Here is a 6,781-nt window from a genome sequence, read left to right as displayed (position 1 = left end):
AAATTCTTGATGAGATTATGGGTCATGAGCTGTGCTTTTGGGATTCTCCTAAGTGTACACAATAAATCCAATGAGAAAGAAAATCTTAACAACTTTGCCATAGAGATAAAATTTACCATCTTCATGTGACTTCATTTGTATCCATGGGCTTAAAGGAAGGGCTTGAATAAATTTAGCCTTCACCTTTTTTTTTTCTCCTGTATTTTGAAAGTTTCTGTACTGTCCATGTAGTGGTTTTATATTCAGAAAAGAAATTATTTCATTTAAAAAAAGCATATGTTAAATCATTTTTGGACTGATGAAAAAATGACACAGTGGAAATTAAAGAATGGAACAGAAATTGCTTTACAATCTACATGTTTCATTCTTGATTAAATTCAACATATTTGGAGCTGCAGGGCTTTCTGTTAAGAAACATAATCATTAAATTGTGTTAAAACTCAGGTTTTATGTATCTGCACAGTTCATGCTCTACTAAGCTGATGTTTCAAATCAAACAGTGATTTTCTCAAAATTAACAGATAAGCATAATGCAGACGAATATCTTGTAAATAGGATAGCCTCACACTTTTTTTTTTAATTCGGAAGATTCTTTGAGAGTATGTCCTTATATGTGGGTGTATATGGATTTTCATCCTTCAGGTCTAAAGTAAAACTAATCCATTTCATTTCTTGTCAAGATGAATAACTTTTTTCCCCTGGAATGTAATATCTGCCACAAAGTGGAATTTTTATGGTGCAAATAAAACAGGCTTGAATCTGTCAAAATTTTCAATTTAGGTTCTCATATGTGATAGTTCTTATCTGCTGAGAACTCCTCTGTCTAGGCACTGAACTGCTTTCATCTGACACTCTCAGTAGATACTCACTATTAGAGTTTTACCACACTGCCAACACATTGATTTTCTTAAAAATACCCATTGTTGCCACAGAGCCCTAAAATGAATAATACTTAGTTGTCCCACAATAAGACATGATCAAAATATAAATTTAAATATGTTAGACAATAAATGTCTTATCTATTAAAATGAACATACTTTGGCTTGGATAGTGAAAAATGAAATAGAGGAAACACAGTATTCTGACAAGAGAAATTTAGGGGAACAGCCCTTTATAATGTACTATCAAGGTGTTGGGAGACTTTTAGGATTCTTAAAACTAATTTTTCCTTTTTTTCTTTGAAGCACTTCATATATTGATTTTATTCTATTTTACTATGAGAAGATCATTTAATAGCTTGGGTTGACTCTTAGTTTTATTTAGAAAATAGGAAAACCAAAATCATAACAGGTAAAATATCATGAAACTCCATCATTTCCGTGTGTGTGTGTGTGTGTGTGTGTGTGTGTGTGTGTTTCAAAACTAGAAACAAAATACACAAATTTGGGGACTGGTAGCTTATTAAAATGATCATTAAAAAGCTCCAAACCAAAGCACGGGATCCTAAAAGACACTACTTAGGAATATAAATTAAGGCAAACTTCTCTCACTCTTTCATCTGGATCCCCTTCCTTTTATTATTTTCTAAACCCAAAAGCTTAATTCACAATTCATATATGATAAACAGACATTAACAATAATTATAAACTTATGAAATATTTCCTATTTTCTCCAGCACCAAACACTGCCCCACCTGGAATATAGAAAATAAGTGTTTTTTTTTTTGGTTTAATATTGAAATTGACATCTAATATTTGTTTTTTATTAATTATGAGAGAAGAATTATTATGTCTAGAATTTATACATATTCCATCTTAGGAACCCAAGTTCATTGGAGATTGCTACAAGCCATTCAGGACTAATTCTAAACATAAACATTTGATTAAAAGAATCACCACCATACACTAAAACACAAGATCTGATGTCTGGCAACAGAATGTGGTCACAGAAGGATAGGAAAACTAAGTTGAATTTGTCTTAAAGATGATTGTTTTAAAAATTACAGTATTAAAAAACTACTCACTGTATCAGTTATTATAATAGACATTCATATAAATAGTTTTTTATATATATGATATAATCTGCAGGTATAGAAAGAAAATTTAGAGAGGAAATATTATCATTACTTCTGGACTAGAAACTAAACCTTGAGAGTTTAGGTGATTAACCCCTGTCACATTGCTTAAAAGGCTGTGTGTAATCAAGATTCAATCACCTATGCCCTATTTTGTTAAATATCTCCACCCAACAACTGGAAATATAGGGAAAAAAAGAGACTATGGGTAAAAAAGAAAGTTCCTTATTATATGAACACTGCTTTTCAGATTATGGCAGATCTTAAAATCCACTAGCAATGAAAAGATACTTTACTGATTATGCTACAGTTCTATTGTTTTCTTGTTTACTTTTTAAATTTTGTTTATTAAGTAATATAAACTGTTACATTACCCACTCACATCACTCTGACTCCTTTGTTGTAGGATAAGGAGGATATGTCTGTCCAAAATACCTCTGATTCACAAAGTAAAAATTGTTTCAAATCTAAATTTGCTCCTAAACTAGGTTAAAATAAAGAAAAAATTAGGTGCTTTGATCAACACCAATTCAGGAGAATCAAATTTGAAGCTTTAAACTTGATCCTTTAAATTTGAGGGCAAGAACCCCCAAATTTGTAACAGCAAACGGCTGTTGCTTTAAAACTAAGGGCAATAAATCCACCCTCTATGATTTAGCCATTCTGTGAACAACCACAATGCCATGCACAAGTCAAATCTCATTATAGAACATGATCACTTATATTGAAAGTCAAAATGAAGCAAGTCAATAAAATGGGAGAATATTAGTACCTGACTGTATTTTAAATGTAATTCATCATTGGATATATAAAATATGCATGAAAGAAAGGTCTGAAAAGGTATGCTTGTAAAAACTTTAGAAAATTGTGATGCTGTTAATGGAAATGCCTTCATCCTACAGTTTCTTTTATTTTATCAATAGGCAGACGACTGGAGTACAAGATCAAGATAACATAGTGCTTTGAGGGCTTGCTTAACTTTGAGGTTTCTTGCCTTGATTTAAGCAACTATATGAGATCAGATATCTTGAAGAAAAAAAAAGTCTTCTCATTTGAGGCTAGAACTTTTTCTTTCATTCTTTTCTGCTCTGCAAAGAATGTGACATTTATTACTCCTATGTAAAATGCTATATTCCTAAGATCTATATACTCCCAGCTTCAAATTAAATAGCTACTACCATCAACTTCCTTCATTTTTAATAGCAAATTTCATTGGCCTAATGGAAAATAAAAGATAGGTATATATTACACTCAGACTGAGAGATGAAAAGCTAAAAATACTCATAAAATTCACAAAATCTCTTCCTTCAGAGCTTAACTCCAAACACCTTCAGAGAATGTATCTGCTACTATCCCAATTTACATGTTACATAAATCTCTAACCAATAGCTTTTTAACCAGAAAGTCTTTGGAACAATTCTGCATAACAGCAGGGGAGGTGACCAGTAGTGATTAACAACTTTCTTGTTCAATTTTCTTTCTAGAGAGAAAAAATCATTCAAATTCATCTTAGCCTCTTAGCTTGATGTTTATTACAGCAGATGAGATTTCCCCCGCAAGAAACACTGTTACTGCTCTTTTCATACTAAACCCATTTGTTGTTACAGCTGTGTTAATTTTTTCCTTTCCTTTCCTTTCCTTTCCTTTCCTTTCCTTTCCTTTCCTTTCCTTTCCTTTCCTTTCTCTCTCCCTCCCTCCCATTCTCTCTCTTTTTCTGCTAGCATTTTAAAATTTCCTATTTTATATATCCCAAATGTCGATCAGGTATACAATTATGATGCATGAATTGATAATTAGTTCCTTTTTTAACAACTTAATGTCAATGTATCTGTACATCTTTCTGGATTTAAATTATGCTCTGAAACTGGTGAAAGGTGTTACAATTAATTGTGTACAGGACCAAACTTCTTGGAGTTCATGCCAGATGATTATGATATCAATACTGATTCCATAAATATTTTTATTGCATGAGTTTCATCATCAATGTTGGGCCTATAATTTTAGCAACGTCATAAAGTATAATTTTCTCACTTCAACGATCTTAACAGATATTGTGAATAGACATACACTTGATTTGAACTAGGATGTGATAGTTTTTTCCACCCCAGCTTGATTTGTACTTTTTATATTCATTGAATTAATCTTTCAAATTTTTTAAAACATCAGTTGTTATTTCCATAATTACAATACTTAAGTCCCCGAAATGATGTTTCTGATTCTTCCTCACATTTCTCACGAAATGAAAGAGTGGTGTGTGGAAAAAAGCCACATAAACTCAACAACTCCACAACAATAATGCTTTTAGAAGTGATATTTGTGCTTCTAATTGGAACAAAGGCTTATATCCAATGTGAATTCTGAACTTTATTAAGTCTCTTTTGTTTGTTACTCAAGCAGCATTGAAAAAGAATGCCAAGGACATATAATCAAAAACATTAGTATACTATTTTCAACAATTGATCTAGTGGAGGCATTTCTACATATCTGAGTAATCCTCCATAGTCTTTTAAAAGTTTACTTTTTATTTTTCAATAAATATAACTTTTATAAAAATAACAAGCAACTTGAAAAAAATGAAAAGGGAATTACAACATAACTTGAAATCTCTTCACTCACATATAATCATACTAAACCTTTTGTGAGTACCACTGTAGACATTTCACCCTACCTATAAAGAGTTACATATTAGTATAGTGTAATAAACCACATTTGGGTTATATTTGCTTATCAAAATGAAGAAGAAATTCAAACGCTTAACATTTCTTTGTGAGACAAAAAAGAATTTGGAGAAACTATTGAAATTCAGATAAGTACTTTTTTTGTTTTAATTTTAGAGAGGAAGAGCCAAGAGAGGAGAGAGGCAGAGGGAGGGAGGGAGGGAGGGAGGGAGGGAGAGAGAGAGAGAGAGAGAGAGAGTCTTAAGCAGGCTGTATACTTAGCAAGGAGTGCGACGTAGGACTTGATCTCATGACCTCCAGATCATGACCTGAACTGAAATCAAGAGTTGGATGCTCAACTGACTGAGCTAGCCAAGTGCCCTTCAGATACATACTTTCTTAACAAGAAATATGTACATATTTTTAAAAATCCAAAATTTAAAGAGATTATAAAAATCAGACATTTTATTTCTCTAAGTGCTATCTGTTCCAAATTTAGTTGTATCTATAAATTTTATAGTATAAAATAGAAATTATTGCAGAGTTGACATCTCACACTATCGACTTACACTGCCCATTTCCCAAAATACATCAAACATCACTTTTATATTGTCAAAATGTGTAACATATTTTTATTTATATCTACAGTCATCAATTAATATTAAATGAATTCGAAATTCAACATCTGTCTGTTGTGGTTGTTGCCTGCATGAAGATACACATGATTTTTACTGCTGTTTACACAGTTTACTAGAGTTTGTTGTCTAGTGACTCTACCAGACTATACCATGGTGTTTATTTTTGTTATGCGCATGAGAAATGCAGTGTCATTTCAGGATTTTAGAAGCATTTTTATTATACCTTCAAATACTTTTCTGTTTGTTATTTTTGTCAAGAAAAAAATGATGAATATGTTGAAAAAGTTTTTTGGCCTTCCAAAAAAGTACCTCAAGGAAAAAAAATCAATCTGTTCTATTACTCCGTTGTATCTGGTATTACATTGTCTCCCTAGGTTGGTCATTTTAATTCTTTTTTTTTTTTATGTTACTTCTTTTATAACTGAACTTCATTTCTGTAATGTTTCTATTTTTCTGTTTTTAGTTATTGTTCATTAAAAATTTGCAACTTCACTTTATCTCTTTTGGTTTTCTTACAATTTTCTCAATACTATATTCAATATACATTTTTCTCTCTATAGGGTTTTTTTTTTTTTTTTTTTTTTTTTGAGAGAGAAAGAGAGAGAGAGAGAACATGGGCAGGGGAGGAGCAGCAAGAGAGAGAGAATCCCAAGCAGGTTCTGTGCTGAGAACATGGAGCCCAACTCCACACCCCTGGGATCATGATCTGAGCTGAAATCAAGAGTCAAATGCTTATGGCATAGGCACCCCTATGGTTTTGTTATTATTTTTTTTAAGTTTTTTTTTTTTTAATTTGCTTATTTTTGAGAGACAGAGACAGAGCACAAGTTGGGGAGGGGCAGAGAGAGAATGAGACACAGAATCCCAAGCAGGCCTCAGGCTTTGAGCTGTGAACACAGCTCACAAAATGTGAACCCACAAACTGGGAGATCATGACCTGAGCTGAAGTTGGAGGCTTAACCGACTGAGCCACCCAGGCACCTCTAGTTTTGTTATTTTTATAGTATTGTTTCCTTAGAAATATTTTTTCCTAAAATCCACATTCAGTTGGTTGATTTTTTTTCTCTGAAGGATTATAATTATCTTTCATTAACACATGTTCCTTTTCCCCCAAATATATGCAGAGAGTTTGTGTTGTTTTCTAATTATTGTCAATAATTTAATGGTGAGAAGTATTTATTAAAAAATAGGTTATGGGGTGGTTGGATACTAAAAGTAAAAGAAACAATTTGAATTGAGTTCTTTTCTCAGACCTATTCTCAACCACTTGGTTATTTCTTCTATCTTTCTGAACAGACCTGTACTCAGTTTTGGTGCTTAAAGAGTCAGTGACTCCACCTGATCTTTACATCACAGGCTCTAGAAATGAAAGCTTTCTCTGCATCACCTCTCTGATTCCACTTTGCCTCAACTCTGTCAGTGTCCTCATATAGGGATTCTAAGCTTTTGAAATTCAAAAGGAGAAAGATTTA

The sequence above is a fragment of the Felis catus genome, chromosome A1, assembly GCF_018350175.1.
Source record: "Felis catus isolate Fca126 chromosome A1, F.catus_Fca126_mat1.0, whole genome shotgun sequence".
Lineage (NCBI taxonomy): Eukaryota > Metazoa > Chordata > Mammalia > Carnivora > Felidae > Felis > Felis catus.
The sequence above is the reverse complement of the archived record's forward strand: the minus strand, read 5'-3'. Positions refer to the sequence as shown.